Raw genomic sequence first — 22,969 nt, forward strand, 5'->3', positions numbered from 1 at the left:
CTTTATCATGTCATTCCTACTTCTAAAACTTCCAACAACCCTCCATTATTCACACATAACAGTTTCAATAATTTTGCCTGGGGTCACTTGGGTGGCTCAGTTGGTTAAGCATCCGACTCTTGATTTTGGCTCAGGTCATGAGCCCAGGATCATTAAATTGAGCCCCATGTCAGGCTCCACACCAAGTGAAGCCTGCTTAAGATTCTCTTTCTCCCTCTTCCTCTGCACCCCCCAAAATAAAATAAATTACAATTTTGCACGGCATTTGAGGTTCTTCATTTCCTTGTTCCACTTTCCTAGACCCCATATAAATCCATGTTCCTTGTGCTCCAGATCTGCATTTTCCAAAGTTCACTCCAAGGAATGTGGGTACTTTGAGGTGCTTCTCTGCACAAGGGATTCAGGGTAAGAAACTGGACAACACTGACCACTCTTCCTCACTGTTGGATGTTCAAAAGGTGTATTAGCACACTCTAGACTCTGGGAAGTCTGCAGTAAAGAACTCTGTTTAGTTTTGCTTAACCCTGAGCTCCCTAACTTGTTTGGCCATAGTGTCTCTTTCTCACCTTTACAGAATGGTAGCTATTATTAATATCGTGAAGGACCAGTGTTCTTGGGATACAAGCCACCTTTTCTAACCACACCAGACTTGACATCTGAAACACACGTCAAACTCCAGGACTAGAGTTTTGTTTGTTTGTTTTTTGCTCTCAAGCTGTTCTCTCAACCTGAAATGATTTTTACCCCAATGTCTTTCCCAAAGACTTAACTCATCCTTCAGGGTGTGGCTGCAATGCCACACTCAGGACACAGATGCCACCCTCCTACTGACATTCCTGCCCATTTTGCTCCTGTCTAGGACTTTTTGGTACTTCTATGATAGAAAGGATTTCTTTCTGCCTCATAGTATGACTAATCAAAATTCTTATTGAAATTCACGTTCTTTGAAAATGAGGATGTTTTAATTTCCATTTTTAAGTGTTACCTGCAGTGCTGTACAAACACATTGACCCCAAATAGCTCGTGAGCAACTTTTTTTCTGAGTTAATTTTGCAACTCTTTCATTATTCTTTATAAAGTCTGTCCAAAAAACAGACAAGCATGGTTTGTTCTCAGATCAGGTTCGAATCCTGTCAGGGACTGCTTATGGGGCTGGTGACCTCGACCATTTGTGGAGCTTCCCTGAGCCCCGGTGTTTTTACAAGGCAGTGGTGAGACAACCTGTGCTAATGTGTGGGAGGGGCTGAGGACTGACTATACCTGGAGACCAATCAGGCTAAAAACCACGTTGATGGATAACTTGTACTGAGACGTCTCAAGGCACCATGTCCAAGGATAAGCACATTACAAGCCTTACATAATCCTCACAACAACCTCATGGGGTATGTGTTGTTTTTCTCATTTTATAGGTAACAAAACCAGGATAGGGATCTGAGATTTCTAGTCTCATACAAGGACTCATGCTCTAAAGTACCACCATATCATACTGAGGACTGAGTATTTACTGGTTGTTATTATTTTCATTCCCAGAAATTGCAAGGAATGTGGTATTCAACAGAAAAGGGTAATACTAGAAAATACTGTATCAAAGGAGCCCTAGGTGTTGAATCTGACATTTGTCACTACCATTTACTCATCATGAGGTCTGGGACAAAGTAATCTTTCAAAAAATTTCATCAGTTTCCTTACCTGTCAAGTAGGAATAATAGTGATACTTTTACCTCACTGGGTAGAAAGAATGCAAACAGATAACATACGTAAAGGACTCAGCCCGGTGCGTGGCTCATGGTGACTATTTTTGATGAGCAGAAACTAATGTCACTGTTATTATGGCCATTTCTTCACCACTGTTCAAGAGGATGAATGACCTCAGATGAAGAACAGCCACTTTGTGCTTATGCAGATGAGAAGCAGTGCGCATACCAATATCACTGATTATGGATGCTAAGATTCTCAACAAGATCCTAGCCAACAGGATCCAACAGCACATTAAAAAGATTATCCACCATGATCAGGTGGGATTCATCCCTGGGCTACAAGGATGGTTCAACATTTGCAAATCAATCAATGTGATACAACAAATTAATATGAGAAGAGAGAAGAACCACATGGTCCTCTCAATTGATGCAGAAAAAGCATTTGACAAAATCCAGCATCCGTTCCTGATTAAAACGCTTCAAAGTATAGGGAAAGAGGGAACATTCCTGAATCTCATCAAATCTATCTATGAAAGACCCACAGCAAATATCATTCTCAATGGGAAAAAGCTTGCAGCCTTCCCATTGAGATCAGGAACAAGACAAGGATGCCCACTTTCACCACTCTTGTTCAACATAGTATTAGAAGTCCTAGCAACAGCAATCAGACAACAGAGAGAAATAAAAGGTATCCAAATTGGTAATGAAGAAGTCAAACTCTCTCTCTTCGCAGATGACATGATTCTTTATATGGAGAAGCAGTGCGCATAAGCCGTTGGTAATTTTTTTTACTTGAGGGAGGGGAAGGGCTAGTTCAACAATGAAATTTTATTCTAATTTTCTCTGAAAAACAACGAGCAAGGAAGTGTCCCCTCTTACAACACAAAGAAATGGAAAAACATTATAAGCTCATGGATTGGAAGAACCAATATTGTTAAAATGTCTATGCTGCCCAAAGCAATCCACACATTCAATGCAATCCCTATCAAAATGCCATCAGCATTTCCCACAGAGGTGGAACAAACATTCTTAAAATTTGTATAGAACCAGAAAGACCCTGAATAGCCAAAGGAATGAAAATAAAAAGAAAAAGAAAACCAAAGCTGGAAATGTCCCGATTCTGGACCTCACTTTGTATGACAAACCAGTACTCACCAAGACAGTAGGGTACTGGCAGGAAAACAGACACATAAATCAGTGGACCAGAATAGAGAGCCTGGAAGTGGACCCTCAACTCTGGCTAAATAATCTTCGACAAAGCAGGAACAAATGTCCAGTGGAAAAAAGACAGTCTCTTCAATAAGTAGTGCTGGGAAAATTGGATAGCCACATGCAGAAGAAGGAAACTGGGCCACTTTCTTACACCACACACAAAAACAAACTCAAAATGATGAAAGACCTAAATGTGAGAGAGGAATCCATCAAAGTCCTAGAGGAGAATATAGGCAGCAACTACTTTGACTTGGGCCGCAACAGCTTCTTGCTAGACATGTCTCCAAAGGCAAAGGAAAAAAAGCAAAAATGAACTATTGAAACTTCATCAGGATAAAAACCTTTTGCAGAGCAAAGGAAATAGTTAACAAAACTAAAAGGCAACTTATGGAATGGGAGAAGATATTTACAAATGACTTATTAGATAAAAGGCTGGTATCAAAAATCTATAAAGAACTTATCAAACTCAACACCCCCAAAACAAAAATCCAGTCAAGAAATGGGAAGAAGATATGAACAGGCATTTCTGCAAAAAAGACATACAAATGGCCAACAGACACATGAAAAAAGTACGACATCAGGGAAATACAAATCAAAACCATGTTGACATATGGTTTCACTTACTTGTGAAGCATAAGGAATAACACGAAGGACATTGGGAGATGGAGAGGAGGAGAGAGTTGGGGGAAACTGGAGGGGGAGACAAACCATGAGAGACTGTGAACTCTGGGAAACAAACTGAAGGTTTTGGAGGGGAGGGGAATGGGGGGTTGGGTGAGCCTGATGGTGGGCATTATGGAGGGCACATATTGTATGGAGCACTGGGTGTATTGCATAAACAATGAATTTTGGAACACTGAAAAGAAATTAAATAAAATTAATGAAACAAAAAATCAAAAAGCCCCAAAAAATCCCACAAAAAAACAAAACAAAACACCCCAAACAAAACCACATTGAGATACCACCTCACACTGGTCAGAATGGTTAAAATTAGCAAGTCAGGAAACAACATGTTGGCAAGGATATGGAGAAAGGGGAACACTCTTATACTGTTGGTGGGAATGCAAACTGGTGCAGCTACTCTGGAAAACAGTGTGGAGGTTCCTCATAAAGTTAAGAATAGAGCTACCCTGTGACCCAGCAATTGGACTACTAGGTATTCATCCAAAGGATACAAACATAGTGATTCAAACAGATGCATGCTCCCTGATGTTTATAACAGCAATGTCCACAATAGCCAAAATATAGGAAGAGCTCAGATAGCTGTTGATAGATAGATATATACATACATATATACATACAGATATTCTTTTATATATATATATACATACATATATACATACATACATATATATTCTTTTTTATCCATTCATTTATCCATTTTATCCATTCATCTATATTTCATTATATATGTATATATATGTATTTATATATATAATGAAATATTACTCAGCCACCAAAAAGAAAGAAATCTTGTCATTTGCAACAATGTGGCTGGAACTAGAGGATATTAGGCTAAATAAGTCAGAGAAAGGAATATGATTTCACTCATATTCCTTCACTCATATGTGAAGGAATATGATTTCACTCATATGTGGGATTTAAGAAAGAAAACAGATGAACACAGGAAAAGGGAAGGAAAAAGATAAGAAGAAAAAAAGAGAGGGAGGTAAACTGTAAGAGAGTCTTAACTCTAGGGAACAAACAGGGTTGCTGGAGGTGGGGTGGGGAGATGGGGTCACTGGGTGATAGGCATTAAGGAGGGCACTTGACGTAATGAGTACTGATTGTCACATGCAACTGATGAATCACTAAGTTCTCCCTCTGAAACTAATAATACACTATGTGTTTTCTAAATTGAATTTAAAATTTAAAAACCTCTATTTTTTATTTATTTAATGCCAAACTGTGGAAAGAACCAAGATGCCCTTCATCTTGGATAAGGAAGATGTGGTCCGTATACACTATGGAGTATTATGCCTCCATCAGAAAGGACGAATATCCAACTTTTGTAGCAACATGGACGGGATTGGAAGAGATTATGCGGAGTGAAATAAGTCAAGCAGAGAGAGTCAATTATCATATGGTTTCACTTATTTGTGGAGCATAACAAATAGCATGGAGGACATGGGGAGTTAGAGAGGAGAAGGGAATTGGGAGAAATTGGAAGGGGAGGTGAACCATGAGAGACTATGGACTCTGAAAAACAATCTGAGGGTTTTGAAGGGGCGGGGGGTGGGAGGTCGGGGTATCAGGTGCTGGGTATTATAGAGGGCACGGATTGCATGGAGCACTGGGTGTGGTGCAAAAATAATGAATACTGTTATGCTGAAAATAAAAAATTAATTAAAAAAATTAATTTTTAAACTTTTCCAATTTAGTTAGCATGCAGTGTCATATTAGTTTCAGGTGTACAACATAGTGATTCAACAACTCCATACATCCTCTCGTGCTCATCACAACAGGTGCACTGCTTAATCCTCATTAACTATTTCCCTCTTCCCCCTACCACCTCCCTTCTGGTAACCAGCACTTTGTTCTCTGTAGTGAAGAGTCTGTTTCTTGGTTTCTCTCTCTCTTTCTCTCTTCCTTTTGCTCAGAAAATCTCCCTCTTTAAAACTCTGGGATGTATGACTAAAGGTGCTTGGAAAAAGTGGAGCCTTTGGTAGTGCAAAAGTGGGTTGCGATAGTGGATTTCACCTGTGTGGATGTGGAGCCAAACCTGGTGATACTGGGATGCCCTAATGATTCCTTGGATGGGAACTTCCCACTGAGAGTGGGGCTTTATCTCTAAGTGGAACATTTGTGGGTTAAAGTTCATTAGCTTCAAAATAAATTCGTCTTTGCCAGACTCCAGTACACTTCTCTATGTATTCAGGTCTTCCCTTTATGGCCTTTGGTAAAATTCTGTAATTTTCTTCCTATAGTTTTGAATTTTCTTATTTATTTCTATTTCTAGACATAATAGTTGTTGTTTCATTATAGACTGGATTCTTTATTTCTCTTTTTCTTCCTTCCTTCCTTCCTCCCTTCCTTCCTTTCTTCTTTCCTTCCTTCCTTCCTCCCTCCCTCCCTTCCTTCCATCCTCTTTTGAGAGTAATAGTTTGAACTAAATTGATTTCTGCATGCTTATTTTTATCTTTGCTCATTTAATTCTCATTTAGATCAAAAAATTTGCCAATTAATTTTAGATTTTCTACATAATCATATATGCAGAACACAACAGTTTTCTTTTTCTTTGTATTGTTTGTTTTTCCTCTTCTTATTTATTTATTTATTTACCTGTGTTGACAAATATTTTTAGTAGAATATTGAATGGTTAGGGTAGTAGTAGTTGGCCTTGTCCTTTTAATGCTGTATCATTCAACATGATGCTTGTTGAAGAGTGCTAAAAAATAGAAGTTGGCATGTTTTCTTTGATGACTAATTTGCTAAACATTCTTTAAAAATTACAAATTGGGGGGCGCCTGGGTGGCTCAGTGGGTTAAAGCCTCTGCCTTTGGCTCAGGTCATGATCTCAGGGTCCTGGGATCAAGCCCCACATTGGGTTCTCTTGCTCCACAGGGAGCCTGCCTCCCTTCTCTGTCTCAGCCTGCCTCTCTGACTACTTGTGATTTCTGTCAAATAAATAAATAAAATTAAAAAGAATAAAAATAAAAATTACAAATTGGTTTTAATTTTATCAAATCATTTTGATCTCTTATCATATTGGTTTCTAATGAAATATATTAAAGCAATTATATATAAATATATATTTATATATGGCATAATATTAAGGGTACCCCATATTAAAGCAATTCTTAACATAAACAGCTTTTTAAACAAGATTTTATTTATTTGACACAGAGAGAGAGAGAGATCATAAGTAGGCAGAGAAGCAGGCAGAGAGAGAGGGGGAAGGAGGCTCCCGGCTTGAGCAGAAAGCCCAATGCAGGGCTCAATCCCAGGACCCTGAGATCATGACCTAAGGCAAGGCAGAGGCTTAACCCACTGAGCCACCCAGATGCCCACATAAATAGCTTTGTAAAAACAATTTTGAATTAATCTTGCATTCTTTTTTTAATAGCCACATATCTTTTTTTTAAGCTTTTATTTATTTATTTGACAGAGATCACAAGTAGGCAGAGAGGCAGACAGAGAGAGAGGAAGGGAAGCAGGCTCCCTGCTGAGCAGAGAGCCCAACTTGGGGCTCCATCCCAGGACCCTGAGATCATGACCTGAGCTGAAGGCAGAGGCTTTAACCCACTGAGCCACCCAGGAGCCCCTAATCTTGCATTCTTAATATGATAGTTATTTGGACATATCATACTATAATTTAACACATATTGTTAAGTTTGATTGGATAATATTAAATTAAGATTTTTGCCCTTACATTCACAAGTCAGAAGAGTCTATTACTCTATTTTCTGGAATTGTTCTCCTTGATTTGGCTATCATTATTTTAGCTAGCAGAATGGATTAAGTTTTCATTTCTTTCTGTTCTACTGACAACATCCTGTTTTGTATGGTCTCGTTCTTTAATATTCTTACCCATAAATCTGTTTGGGATTGGTGTTTCTTTTTCTTTTCTCCTTTTTTTTTCCCCCCTTAGGAATAAAGATTTATCTGCCTTTGTAATTTCTTTCAAGGTTTAATATCTTCTCAGTTTTTTTTTTTTTTTACTTTTTCTTAAGCCAGTTTTAGTAATTAAAAAAGTCTCCTCTATAATTCTGTTTCCTTTTTTATTCTCCAATTTCTTTTATCTTTATTCATTCCTTTCATTTATTACCTGTAGGTATACTTTGATCTTTTTCCAGCATCTTGAGTTAAAAATTTAGATGATTTATTTTTTGTCTTTTTCTTTTTTATTTTTAAATTTAAGTTCAATTAATTAACATATAGAGTATTATTAGTTTAGAGTAGAGTTCAATGATTCATCAGTTGTATATAGCAGTGCTCATTATATCACATGCCCTCTGTAATGCCCATCACTCAGTCACCCCATCCTCTTTTTTTTTAAGATTTTACTTATTTATTTGATGGACAGACAGAGAGCACAGCGGGGGGAGCAGCAGAGGGAGAGAGAGAATTGGGCTCAATCCCAGGACCCTGAGATCATGACCTGAGTTGGAGGCAGAGGCTTAATCAACTGAGCCACCCAGGGGCCCCACCCCATCCTCTTTTTCATTTTTAGATAAATGCAGGAATGTTGTAAGTTTTTCTTTGAGTATAGCTTAGTCAACATCTCATGTACTTCAATATAAAGTATTTCATGGTTTATTAATAAAGAGTTATAATTGATACTTAGTAACAATTTGGATCAGTGTTTTAGTTTCAAGTAGTTCTTATTTTCATCTTTTTTCTCCTCCTAACCCTAATTTTTGTACCAAAAAAAAGAAACACCATATTGACTAGATGACTTCTTCAAATTTGTTGATAATGCTAAATATTTAATTTTTTGTTGTTATTGTTGTATGGACACATCAATAACTGATGACAGCAACTTGAAATCCTGTATAGTAATAAGAGTGTTACTATCTTGTTTTGGGTTTGTCAGTTTTTGCTTTATGAATTTTGAGGCTACTTTATTAGGTACATTCAAGTTTAGAATTATTAAATCTTTCTGGAGATGTGGATATTTTATCATAATGCTCTGGGTTTCTCTATTCCTAATGTTTTTTGTCTTTAAATCTATTTTTGTCTGCTTTTAACATAGTTTATCTGGCTTCCTTCTGATTAGTATTTACCTGACATTTATTTTTCCAACCTTTCTTTCAGCTGTTACCTTTCTTTTTTCATATTTCTTTTAGCCTTTAGCTTAAGTTGTAGGTATGGCTTATTAGTAGTGTAGAGCTGTATTTTGTGTTTTGTTTTATTTTAATCTGACCAGCTCCACTTGTTTGGTGAATTTCATCTATTCTTGTATGTTGTGGTTATTGAAACATTTGAACTTGTTTATTCTCACCCTACATTTTTATTTGACTTGACCCACTTTTTTTTTAATGTTTCTTTTTTCTCCTTTATTGCCACTGATTAGATTGATAATTTATTTTTCTTATTACATTTTTTCCCTCCTCTGTGGGTTTGTAGTTTATGCATTTATATAATTTGTGTATTTCATTTCTGTTTTATATTACATATTTTTATTGTTATTTTAATGAATCTCTAATTATTTTAACCAATATATAGAGGATAGAACAATGTCTAAAGCCCAGCTCACCTTTGGGGGAAATACAAATGGGTGGAGGAGAATGCAGAATGTCCATGGGTCATAGAAACCTCTGACTAGAGTCCAAGCGGCAGGAACTCTCTGGAGTTTTCACAAGGTTTTAAGGAGAAGGAGGAGGAGCAGAAAGTAAATGAGATAGGCAAAAAGAGCAGCTGGGCAGGGCTCAGAAGAGCGCAGAGCCTCAGAGGCATATATATTCACTTCTCATTGGGACACAGCTTACCGATTTCCCAGTGAGTGTATGTGAGTGTGTGTGTGTGTGTGTGCGCCTGAGTGTGTATATGCCTGAAAGTATGTGTGTGTGTATTTGTTGAGTGTATGTTTGTGAGTGTGTGTGTCTGAGTATTTGTATGTGGCTGAAAGTACATGTGTGAGTATGTGTGTGAGAGTGTGTATGTGTGTGAGTGCCTGAGCATATATTTGCATGTGAATGTCTGTTTGTGAATGTGTGTAAGTGTGTGAATGTGTGTCTGAGTATGTGTATGTGAGTGTGTATATGTGTGAGGGTGAACATGTGTGTGAGTCTATGTATGTGTGTGAATGTGTGCTTGTGTGTGCATGAGCCTGAGGGTGTGTGTGAGGGTGCATGTGTGTGAGTATGTGCCTGAATGTGTTTGCATATGAGTGTGTATATTTGTGGGTGTATGTATGCAAGTGTGTGAGTGTGTGCCCTGGTGTGTGAATGTGCCTGAGAGTGTATGAGAGTGTGTGTGTCTGTGAGAGAGTTTGAGTTTTTATGTGTGTGTGTGTGTCATGCTCGGCACTGAGGGCACAGAGAGGCAGAGTGGGAAGGAAGCCAGAAAGTACATCTGAGGGTAAAGAAGGGCTTGTTTTCATGAATTACCAACAACAGCAAAGTTTGAAAGGAAAGAAGCTGGTAGAGGAGGCTGGCAAGTGTGGCCATTGCTGTCACAGCACAAAAAATGTTGAAGGCAAGATCTGAATTGTAGGTTTTTTCCTAGAGACAAATGGGTCAGGAGAAATTGAATTTCCATGGGTCAGGGGGTATAGGTTGATAGCAGTAGAGATCTAGACAGGCCAGACTGGTGCAGTTTAAAAATATCTCTTCTTTCACAATGAAATCCTGGATGACATTATTTCTGAGATTTTTATCCTGTGCTATTGTTACTCTTTTTTTTTTTTTTTTTTTTTTGCACACTAGCTATTAGTCCAAGAATCAGTTTTTGACAATAGTTGTTAAAGAAGTTTTGGGTCTCATCTCAGTGTAATCTATACCCTGATTAAATTATAAACAGATTTCTAGGACTCAATAATGATAGTCCACATGGTGTAGAAAAGTAGGATTCAAATAGAATATTCTCTTGTTCAGTGACAGGAGTGCTAGTGACACGTCGGCTTATGAGAAGCAGATACGGTAAAATAAAATACCCCAGGTCTATTTTAGTTCTCTTCACAAGGCAGACTTATGAAATCTTTTCCTGAATGAACTGATGCACAAAATGGAGTTAGTGTGATTAAAAAAATATTATGTTTTTCATTTTAAACTGTATTTTTTGTTGCTTTTATCCCCATCTGTGTTGATGTCTTCCTACTCAACTCATGACAGATGAGTTTTTAAGGCATGGACACTCTTCCAACACAAGGTAGCAGTTAAGGGAACCTGCCTTGAAATCAGATTGACAGGGACTTTAACCTACCGTTTCCAGTCCTGTAGTCAAATTTTAACTTCTTTAAGTCCAGTTTTCTTCTTATTGAAAAAATGACACTAATAATCTACCTCCTGTTCTTTTTTTTTTTTGTGAGTGGACAAAATGAGATATAAAAATACAAGGTAGCATGGGATACTTAATGAGTATTCAATAAATATTATCTTTCTTGTTGCCCATGTCTGCAAAACCTTAATTTCATTCCCCCCCCCTTTTTTTTGCTTTAAATGATGAAAGAAGATTGAAAATGGCATATCATAAAATGACATAGAACCATTTAGAAAAATGGGGAGGTATTTATATCTTTAGTCAGTGCTATATAAACATCTGTGGAAGCCAACAACATTGTATGTCCTTCAAGTAGGACATATCCTTCAAGAAGGATACTTGAAGTATCCTTCAAGTATTTCCTGCTGGGACATGGTCTTGCCAAACCCCCTAGAGTCCCCCAAATAGTCTTTTCAAAGACTCTTGTCTCTATTGCTTAGGGCCATGTTCTGCCAGAAAGCTGCCTTCCTCAGTCAGGTCACTAATAGTGACCCCAAAGAAAAAGAACACGAAGGTATCTATCCAACTCTCGAAAGCCTTACTTGTGCTCCGAGCTGTGAACAAAGAGCCTTCCTTCCATGGTGTTTTTGAAAGAAAGGAAGAGCTTTTAAGAAACCACACTTGAGTCCATGGCAGAGTGAAAGGGGCAGGAAGCATCAGGCCAGTTTCCAGATTTCTCTCTGGTCCGGATTATTGAGATTTACATCCAACCTCTGGGACAGTTTATCCAAAAGCTGTTAGGATAATTTGGGTTTCACACAGAGTTATAAAAACATAGTATGAGCCTGATGTCTTTATTTCCCATTGAGTCTTGTTGAGGGAAAGCAAAGCATACTTGTGTCCCAAATCCTGGAGCAATAGGGCCCATAATGGAGAAATATGCCCGTCTTTCACCAAGACCAGATAGTAACAAAGAATAATCCCTTCCCTTTTTTTCCCACATTCATTTATGTAAGTTGGTCAAACTGAGATCTACTCACTAGTAGATTTTAGACCTAAGAGATATAGAATAATCTTTCTTCAGATGCTACCCTTGTTCCTATGAAATCCTTCTGTTCTTAGAAAACATCCATTCAAATAAATTAATGAGGCTACTGAAGGAGCGGAGGGGGCAGTACAACTCATTATCTCAGAAACTAAGAAGGTTCACATAATTCTTAGCTCTATGGGGTGTATTAGTCTGATAGTGGCTGCAATACTTCTGTGTAATAAATTATCAAAATCTATCTCAGCAACACAAAACAATAATTATTAATATTTTCTTAATCATAGGACTGCAGATCAGTGAGTGAAGCTTGAGTCCAAGTGTCTAGTGGGTTCAGGTTTCCTGCATCTGTCTCTAATGTTGGAGTAGGTGACTCAAGATGTATCTTTTCATGGTGGTGGTAGAAACTCAAGAAGGATGGGAAGGAACATGTAATGTTTCTTAAAGCCTAGGCTCTGAACTGGCACACTGTCACTTCTGCCCATTTCATTGGCCAAAGTACCTCACAGGGTCAGGCCCACTGTCGGTGGGTGAAGAAGTAAAGTCAGTTCACCATGACTCATGGCAAGAGTGGGAAGGAGGCAAGAGTTAATGAACAGAGAATACAGTGCAACCCACAGGGCAACTCAGGCAATGTCAGCCTAAGAGGATCAAGATAAACCTTACTTTCTTAGTACCTTGGGTGACATTACAAAATCTAGCTAAATGACCTACAACTGAGGGGAGATTGTGTATTAAAAATTCCAAACCCAGCAGCCTGAGATGCAGCCCAGGCTTATGAATTCTGAAAAACTTCTTCAGGAAATGTTATTGCTCTGAGTGCCATCCCCCATCCCAAGATATAAGCAATGCACTAACCAGACATCTTTATGGCATGCAAATCTATATTCTGTTGACTACGAGATAATAGAGCTTAAGGAGAATTCTCCCAGGTCACAATTTGGGAATTATAATGTACCGAACAAATGGAGCCTGCTTGTGAGAGGAAATTACCCTTCAACTCCTCAGAGTTACTGAAAATGGGAAAGACTTTCATTTGAGGAGCACTGAAGAATTTGAAAGCCAGCCTACATCTCTAGACTTCATGCCCTGCCCCGCCTCCACCCCCCACCGTGTATCAGCTGAGAGCAGGCAGACACAGAGAATGATGTCACATGGCATGACTAGCACTGGAAGCTGGCTTTCCCTCTCTCATCTTATCATTTTTGTGTAATAACAATACGATGACATTTTGGATTTAGATGCAAATGACATTTGCATTTTGGTATGAACTTCTTGGTTTTCCTCTCACAAATTTTGTTCATAAGAATTTCCTCCCAGAGTGACAGTGATTGGCCAATCCCCTCCTGCTCGGCGGCTCATGAAACACTGACTTCACTGCAGCCATGGACGGTATCATCTTAGCACAGGTCACATGGGCTGGGATCTAGTGTTTGGCTGCCACATGTCATCCAAGTGGCTTTGGGCTTGTTGGCAAGTCATCACTTCAGCTTCTCCAGGGAGGAAATATCCTCTTTAGTGTGTCCATGAAAGATCAGTAAGGACACAGACAGAGATGGAACACTTACTGTGCAGGCATTGAGGATGCAGAGAAATAGGAGGTTTCTGTCCCTGTGACGCCTTAGTCTAGTGGAACATACTGAATTGTAAAGACATAATTTCCTTATTTTTATTTTATTTTATTTTTAACTTAATTTTATTTTTTCTAATAACTTTGTTTTTATTATGTTACATTAGTCGCTATACAGTACATCATTAGTTTTTGATGTAGTGTTCCATGATTCATTGTTTGCAGATAAAACTCAGTGCTTTTCAAAAGAACGTGACAAGATGTGATGAGCACACAACTATTCTGAGTTGTTGTCTACACAGTTTAAAAGATGATTACCCTATTCACACCGAGTCGGGGTATTTATTTAATTATTTTTAAGATATTTATTTACTTATTTATTTGAGAGAGAGAGAGAGATTGCACAAGCAAAGGTAGGAACAGAGGGAGAAAGAGGTAGACTCCCCACTGGAAAAGGAGTCCGTTGTGGGACTCAATCCCAGAACCCTGGGGTCATGACTGAGCCAAAGGCAGATGCTTAACCTACTGAGCCACCCAGGCGCCCTGAGACTGGGCATTTAAATAAAGACCTGAGTTTAGGATTTTTGTCATAAGTTTTCACTTTGCTATTCCTGGGGTACCTTTGAAAAGAAGCATTTAGATTTGAGCCCACAGCAAGTTAGTGACCTCTGCCTCAACCACCTATAAGTAGTAAGTGCTATCTTGCCTTTTTTCCATCTCCTGCTTGCTTGTGACCTAGGAGACAGGACTGCCATTCCCTGGCTCACTGTGTGGCCCCACCTGCCCCATTCTGGGAACTGTAAGGAATACATCTGTGACTTTATTTCCTTTATGAAGGTGCATTGAAACTGTGCCTCAGTCAAGAGACCTTACGGTTTTCACTTCACCCAAGTAGGAGCTTGGAGGCTGAAGAGCTACCTGCCCACTCCATGTAGGTGAATTGTGCTCCCCAGTCAGCAGGTCTTAATTTACATCAATTTAATATCGGCTGTTCCAAGCGTTTCTTAAAGGTAGGTGATAATTTCATTTTACAGATGACACTGCAACTCAGTGAGCAAGGGTCCATGGCAAGTTAACAGCTGAGTTGAGGTTCCAACTCAGACCAATATTTGACTCCCAAGGTTTTGCTCTTCTCACCACTTGGCTCATAGAGAGTGAAGCATCCCACTTTGGCGGAACTTGGTACCCCCAAAATCTCATCTTTAATAGTCTCCTCACCTAACATAATTCTCATCTCTTACGTTCATATCTTTGTTCTCTCTACTTGAGCAGGAACCCTGTCTTGTAAGAATTTGAATCCCCTGAAGCAATGATATGCTACTGGATACTAGTAGACCCTCAAAAATAGCATTAAGATAAACAAAATCCAAAAAATTAGAACTACTAACACAGCTTCAAAGAGCATACCCTGCATTGCAAAGCCAAATCGAAGTGTGCTTGAGGTGATCAGCTGCTGTGTTTTTTTTGGGAGGGGTGTCTGAATTTTCCCTGTTATTCTTCTCTTCCTGATCAGTGAGCACAAAGGGATGAAGGATCAGATGAAAAAATCAGTGTCAAAAAAATTAGCATTGGCCTGTGCGGTGATGAGCACAGGGTGTTATACGCAACCAATGAATCATTGAGCACTACATCAAAAACTAGTGATGTATTACAAGCTGGCTAATTGAACATAATATAAAAAATAAATTAAAAAATTAGCATCAAAAGCACATTAAAAAAAAGACAATTATCAAGTCATTTCAACTGCTCACAAAAAAAGAAATACGTTCTTCCCTTTTCTTATTTTATTTAAAGTCCTCATTGACTTTCCTAAAGTCCCAGATTCCACTTAATCTCAGTGCTGGTCAAGATAGCAGTCCTCATTCCCTAATCTTCTCTTTCCACCCAGTGGTCACTCTTTGAAGTCACAGAGAATGCCTTGCACACAAGGAAGCCATTAGTAGAGTCCCAACCTATATAGCCTACCATAAATTAGAATGCTAAGGAAGGCTTTTCATCCACTGCAAAGCCACTCAGACTGACTGCTGGCAGTGCCTTCCCATTGATGACAGGTCACCAAAGAGTTCTCTCTACACAGTTCATTTCTGGTGGCAGCAATATTCCTGTCTGACTTCTGAAGTGATTTTTGCAATGCACCCGGCTGCCAGAGGCAGAGATTCTGGAATGAGAGTTTTAGCAGCAGTTCCTTGCCCCAGCCTACCCTTTCTCTCTGCTGCAGAAGGGCTGGAGGTCCAGCCTTCTGTGGGGGCTCCCTTACTGCCTTTCTTCCTTGAACCGGGAACCTCACAACCTAGTTATATATTTACATTTCTAAGACTCCTGCTGTGTTTATGTGCTTCAGTTCAAGTTGATTTTACTTTTATATCTGAAGAAATGTGTTGAATTTATTGAAAAGTGTGAAGTTGGCATTTATTGTAATGATGAAATTGGTTTTCTTAAGAATTTCAAGTATGTCAAAGCATAAAATTATTTTTAAATAAAATGTTTCTATGAATATAAAATATCTACTGATTGTTACAACACAGTATCAAGAGGGCGGCAGATTCTAGGATATGAAATATAAGAAGGTATTTGCTCATCTTATTCCCAGGTTAAATCTGGAGAGAGAGGGTGTGGTGGAATGAATGGTGAATTATTGCATTCTTGGGGAAATAGTTAGCTCTTGAGTCTCAATTTCTCCATTTGCAAAATAAGGTGGAGATGAGTCGTCTATTTCCTTCAAGTTTCAATAATTCTATTCCTGTTTTGCGTTCTCCCAGAAGCAGAGAGAAAAGTTGATTCAGGAGGTGATCTCAGGAAACTCTGTTAAGAGTATAGGAAGTGAGTGATTACCCCCATGTTCATAGCAGCAATGTTCACAATCGCCAAACTGTGGAAAGAGCCAAGATGCCCTCAACAGACGAATGGATAAAGAAGATGTGGTCCATATATGCAATGGAATATTATGCCTCTATCAGAAAGAATGAATACCCAACTTTTGTATCAACAGGGACAGGACTGGGGGAGATTATCCTGAGTGAAATAAGTCAAGCAGAGAGAGTCAATTATCATATGGTTTCACTTACTTGTGGAGCATAAGGAATAATATGGAGGACATTAGAAGAAGGAAAGAAAAGTGAATTGGGGCAAATTGGGGTGGAGAGAGAAAAACCATAAGAGATTGTGGACTCTGAGAAACAAACTGGGGGTTTTGGAGGGGAGGGGGAGGGGGGTTAGGTGAGTGTGGTGGTGGGTACTAAGGACGGTATGTATTGCATGGAGCACTGGGTGTGGTGCATAAACAATGAATCTTGGAACACTGAAAAAATAAAATAAAAATAAAATAAAGAGTATAAGGAAGTGAGACACAGAACACAGCCCATAATGGGTGTATCACCAGTCCATCTGTCTCCATGGGCCACTGGGCTAAATCCATCTGGAGAACCCTGGAAAACAGTATGGAACACAACTAGACCTCAGGGAGCTGGGGTATTTGCACACCAAGTCCAGCTGGTCATTGTGAGGGCTATTCCTAAAATATACTTCTGGCCTGCCACATGGTGGAAAATGCTAGAGAATCCCCTGTGGTTGAGAAATGCAGGTGCTGGTGTTGGGAAGATGGGCAGCACTTCCGGAGGTGGCGGAGGTGTGGGGACATGGGTGGAACATCAGATTCTGTGCCTGCTAGATTCACCCTCCATACCTACATGCAAGTTGTACCTTGTAGACAAATGGCGACTGTCTAATCAAGAAAGTCATAGCAGAATTATAACCTGTATCTTTATGGTAATTGCATAGTCTCATTTGGTCTGGTGGTTTTACCCAGAGCATCACAGGACACAGACATTGTGAATATACAGCCTTGTTGGTAAAGACATAAAAACACACGTTCAGATTACTTTTTCTATTAGCAAATTCATCTTATTCTCTCCAAGTCACCGTGTCTTGCTGTCATATGTCATTCTCACTTGGATTCTGATGTGCCTTCACCAGCAAGAGAATAATGGCTGGGAGCAAGATAGTATTCTGGGAATGCATGATTCCCAGGTGCCCAAGCACAGGGTGTCATGTGCAGAACACATGGGACTCGTGGGAACAACATCCCACCCACCTGTTGTGTGTACTACTTGTGGCTGATTGGATGGAACACAAGCAAAGGCATTTCAGGTGGAATGTTCTTCTGGACAATTGAATGAACTCCCAAGGCATAGAGAATTTGCTTCAAGTCAGACGCATCCCTGATGACTGAAAATCCCTGTCAATAATAAGGGGGAGAAAGATAGACCCAAGTTTCTAGTTCTTTTCATCTGCTTTTCAGTTTGTTAATGGAATTCATTCATTGATTCAACAACTCTCACTTGAGGCACTGGGGACGCAGCAGTTCAAACTGATAAAATCCCACCCTTATGGACCTTCATTTTTGGTGAGAAGAGATGAACACAAACAGACCAACCAGCAGATAAATAAACACTGTGATAGGGGTGAGCAATGTTAGGGAGAGAGACAAGACAGGGTAGGTAGATGGAAAGTAGAGGGCTTTAGGAGGAGAGATTTATCCAGATGCTGGCCAGGGGATCCTGGCAGATAAAATGCCTTTGAGGCTAGACCCATGGGGATGGAAGGAAGGGCTTGGAGAGTCCAGGCTCACTGTTTTCCCAGAAGCCAGAGAACAGAAAAGCTCATAACCTGAAGCCAGAGTAAGAACCATGGGTGGGACTGAGCAGGGGAGTTGAGGAATGAGTTCCTGGAGGTGAGCCTATCAATCATGCAGTGCCTGTGAGAATGTTGGCTCTCACCTTGAGTGATGTGGGAAGCAGAGGTCTGGCATTTTCTGATTTTGGTTAGAAACGTATCACTCAGGAGCTCAGGGGAAGCAAAGCTGGGGGAAGTAGCAATAAAGTTATAGAGACAGTTTTATGCCAATTTTGTTCATATCTCTCATGTGCAAAATCCTCTAGCTCTGTCTTTCCTACTGCCAAGGACTGAATTTATCCTTTCCAAATTCTTGTGTTGATGTCCTAACCCCCTAAGTGGTAGTATTTGGAAATAGGGCATTTGGGAAATAATTATGTTTGAATGAGGTCATGAGGATGGAGATTTTATGATGAGATTGGTGCCATTAGAGGAAGAGGAAGAGACACCAGGGCTCTCTGCCAGGCAAAATACAGGGAAGAGGTGGCCCTGTGCAAGGGAGGATGAAAGTGCTCACCAGGAAGTGACCATGCTGGCAACTTGGTCTTGGACTTCCAGCCTCCAGAACTGAGAGGAAATAAATCTCTGTGGTTGTTTAAAGCCACACAGTCTCTCTCTCTTCCTTCCTCCCTTCCCCTCCTCCTTCCCTTTCTTCCATCCATCCTTCCTTCCCTCCCACCCTCCTTTTTCTTCTTTCCTTCCCTCCCTCCTCCTTTCTTCCTTCTTTCCTTTCTCCCTCCCTCCTTCCCTCTATCCCTCCCACCATCCTTTCTTCTTTCCTTCCCTCCCTCTCCCTTCCTTCTTTCCTTCCTTCCTTCCTCTCTCTCTCTCCCATAGCCAAGCATTTCTTTATTACTGATAGTATTTTCAGGAATTCACATTTAAAGCATAAAAAAATGTCTTGTAAAGCCCATATAGATCCATCTGGAAGTAGAATGTGAGGCACACAAAGGAAATCCAGGATGGCCAGGAGATGTGTGGAGACCGGGTACAGGCTGCAGGTGGGGTGGAGGCTGCAGCTGGCTTTGTCTGATGTGGGGGCTGGGTCTTCCCAGGAGAAATGCAGTAAGGGCAGGCAGTCACTGTGCCCTGGACTTGAAACAAGCAGTAGATGCCTGGGGACTGACTCCTGTGCTGACAGGGGGAGCCTGAGAACTGAGAGAAAAGAAATCTCTCCTGTTTGCAGTTACATAGTCTGTGGTGTTTTGTGCTGGCAGCCCAAGCAGACTCATCCACGAGCCACTTGTATTCCTTTTGCCTAAAGTGGCTGGCAGAAGCCAGTGGCAGCAGGGAGCTCTCCAGCGAATGGTACTTGGGGATTTAGGAAGACTGTCGGGTGGACAGAAGGGCTTAGAAGGGAGGCCACTGGGAGGCCAGCAGGGCTAGGTGGGCCCTGGGGAGGGGGCTGGGATTTCACCTTCTGTAGGAGGGGAGCCTAAGCCGAGGTTGGGGGGAGGAGCCAGATAGTGATGTTTGTTATAAAAAGATGGTGCTGGCAGCTGAGTCCCTACCCCCACCCCCCAAGGCAGGACTGCAAGTGAGGAGCCCAGGAGATATGGTCAGTCCCAGTGCAGACCCAGGACTTCAGTGGCCCAGAGGGGTGACTACAATGGGGAAGGGGACAATGGAATTGGGGAATATTTTGGAGGTACAAAGACTTGTGGATTGAATGTGTGTGGGGGGCTGGGGGTTGTTGAGGGTGGAGACAGCCAGGTAGTGCTAGGTTGAGGCTCATGTAAATGGTAGGGTAGAATAGCAGGCAGGTGGGGTGAGAGTCGGTGACCACCAGAAACTATACAGCAGCTGGGTCACAGGGACATGGCCAGGATCAGATGCTAAGGGAATGCATGGAGAAATACCATGAGCCTGGGGCCCGATGGGTAGCAGGAAAGAGTAACAAAGCAGAGGAAGTGGGGGTGGAGATGTGTGGGAAGGGAAGAGCCCTGGCTCAGTCTTGCTTGGGTTTCCTTGGACGTGTGCAGACTAGCAGTTGACAAACAGAAATAAATGCCATGTGGCATCTGATCCATGGGTCACTGCTGTAATAACTACAGTCCAAGTCTTCTTTCTGAATTTAGGGTTTTAAGGGCTGAACATTAAATTCTCTTTTTTAAAACAGAATTTTCAAATATAGACTTGTTCACCATTAGGAAAGTGTATCTCAAGATGACTCCTAAAGCCCCTTTCTTTCTTTTCCCTTTCCTTTTCTTTTTTTCTAGCAAGCTCTATGTCCAAAGTGGGGCTTGAACTCATGACGCAGAGACCAGGAGTCGCATGCTCTACTGACAGAGCCAGCCAGGTGCTCCTCCTCATTCCTTTCAACCCTGAAATTCCAATGATCAGATAGATACCAGAGCTTTAGCAATGCTGGATGTATATATTTCTTAGCCATAACAGTCCATTTCTTAGTTTAACCTTGTGAATTTTTTTCAAAACCAGTTTCAGAGGCTTTTTGTGAATTTATGACATGTGCCATTGAATTTCTGACAGGTGAAGTCAAATTTTAAATCTTAGTTAAGGGGAAAAAATGCTGCTGTTCTGTTGGCAGTGAGCAATTTGCATATACAGGAGAGTTTGCCTTTGGAGACTATATATATATATATATATATATGTATACACACAAACACACACACATACACAACCATATATTCATATCAATTCATGAATTAATCATATTTCTTGAATTTAATTTTATGAGCTTCATATGTATGTATGATTTCATAAATTTGATTTTTTTTAAAGATTAATTAATTTTTTTGAGAAGGAGAGAGAGTGTGCACAGTGGGTAGGGGCAGAGAGAGAGGGAAAAAGTCTTAAGCAAACTCTGCAGTGTGTGGAGCCTGGACATGGGGCTCGATCTCATAATCCTGAGACCATGATCTGAGCTAAAACCAAGAGTCAGTTGCTTAGCTGACTGTGCCACCGAGGTATCCTTTATACATTCTATTTTAAAGTATTGAGAACATTCCAAAAAATGATTTAACTGATTTTTCCAACTCACAAAGAAGAGAAAGTGACTTTGTTTTCCTTGTCTATTATTTGAAACAATTTAAACACTATGTTATTTTCCTGATACCCCTTTGAGTTAAGTAGGTGAGAACTATAATGCAATTTGTTTCTACTAAATAAAAAACTAAATGCGAGATAAGACACAGTGCTCTTGTAACCCAAATTCTGTGTAGATGTTGCACTCAACAGGAGGGCTCTTTGTATCTACTTAAGGATGGACTGGATGGCACAGTAAGTTTCTTCCCATCATGCTGGCCAAACTCTATTTGGATACCGTGAAATGCTGTTTGATTGTTTAAATGCTGTTTGTTAAGTTTTAACTTACTAAAATAAATTCTTGTCGTTCTAGGAACCCCAAAAGTAGTTTATTTCATTAATTAAAAAGTGATCGGGAAATTTATTCAGTGATGCATGGGCAAGAACCTTTAATCCTAGCCATGGCTATTTCACCATGTCAATTTTACATTTCTTCTTGAGCAAGTTATGTACAAATAGGTAAATACAGGAATAACATAAAGCAAAATGAATGGCTGGAAAGCAGGCAATGCAGGAGATATGGTTATTTGACATTACCACAATTTTCAGAAGTACTCAGTTTTTATACTGCAAAAACAAGCCCCAAACTCTATCCACTGAAATCGATTTGAATGCGGAGTTTAATGCTGTTAATAGCCCATACATAATTTACTCAAATATTTGAAGTTCTAGATGGTTTCATTCTGTTTTAAAGAAACCTAACTTATTTGCAAATGGTTAAAAATACCAGAACAATTGCAAGAATGCTCTTTTTTAGTTCTGAAGATATTGCTTCATTTTAAAGCATCAAGGATGATTTAGATTTTTGGAAGAACAGAGGAGGCATGAAGATTTCTGAATTCCCACAAATGCAAACCACCACTGAGAAGACCAGCCTCAGGACAGCTGTGGTCTAGAAGCCAAATCAGTGCCGCAGCAAAAAAGAGCTGTTCTTTTTTGAATAATAATGACAACAAAACCCCTCCAAACTGCAACTGAGGAAGAACTAGAAACATTGTATTCTTACTAATGTGAGGTTGGAAACATTGGCTTTTAAGTGAATTGGCCATGACCACACCAACACTTGGATGGTCCTGGGGCTGGGATTGCAGGCAGATGTGTTTGTCATCTGTATGCCAACATTCAAAAACTTTGCTCCTTTCTCTTGCTAGCACATTGAGGTAGGCCTTGCTCGAGTGACACAAGATGATTATATGCACATGTTACCTGGAAACATGGTTTGGCTTAATATGAGATCTGTGTACTTAGGCTCTTGTGTATAAAAATGCAACATTTATCCAGGGCATTTGACAAATTCTCAGAAGTATCTATTATGCCAGAGAGCTGTCAAAGAAACAGTGTATTCCCATGGAGAGGTCATTTACCCCATTTCCACCAAGTAAATAAGGAGTTCTGTCCTGCCCGGGAGAGATCATAACACCAAAATGTTCAGCTTCAAAGTGAGGAGTGAGGACGGTGACAGAAGCATGGGAAAATCAAGATTTCTTGCTAGGTCCAAGGACTAGCTCATACTTTCCCAAATATGTGTTTTAAGTGTTCATTCTTCACTTACTCCATTCATCTCTGCATGTGTCTAGCTATTTATCCAACTTCAAAAAGGCTTGCTATTTTTCAAATAACACACTATTTTCCTTTTTTAATTTAAATTTTAATTAATTTATTTTTTAATTTTTCATTTTTCATTAACATATAGCGTATTATTTTCCTCAGGGTTACAGGTCTGTGAATCATCAGATTTACACATTTCACAGCACTCACCATAGCACATACCCTCCCCAATGTCCATAACCCAGCCACCCTATCCTGCCCCCTCCACCCCCCAGCAGCCCTCAGTTTGTTTCATGAGATTAAGAGTCTCTTATGATT

The sequence above is a fragment of the Neovison vison genome, chromosome 8, assembly GCF_020171115.1.
Source record: "Neovison vison isolate M4711 chromosome 8, ASM_NN_V1, whole genome shotgun sequence".
NCBI classification, from domain to species: Eukaryota; Metazoa; Chordata; class Mammalia; order Carnivora; family Mustelidae; genus Neogale; species Neogale vison.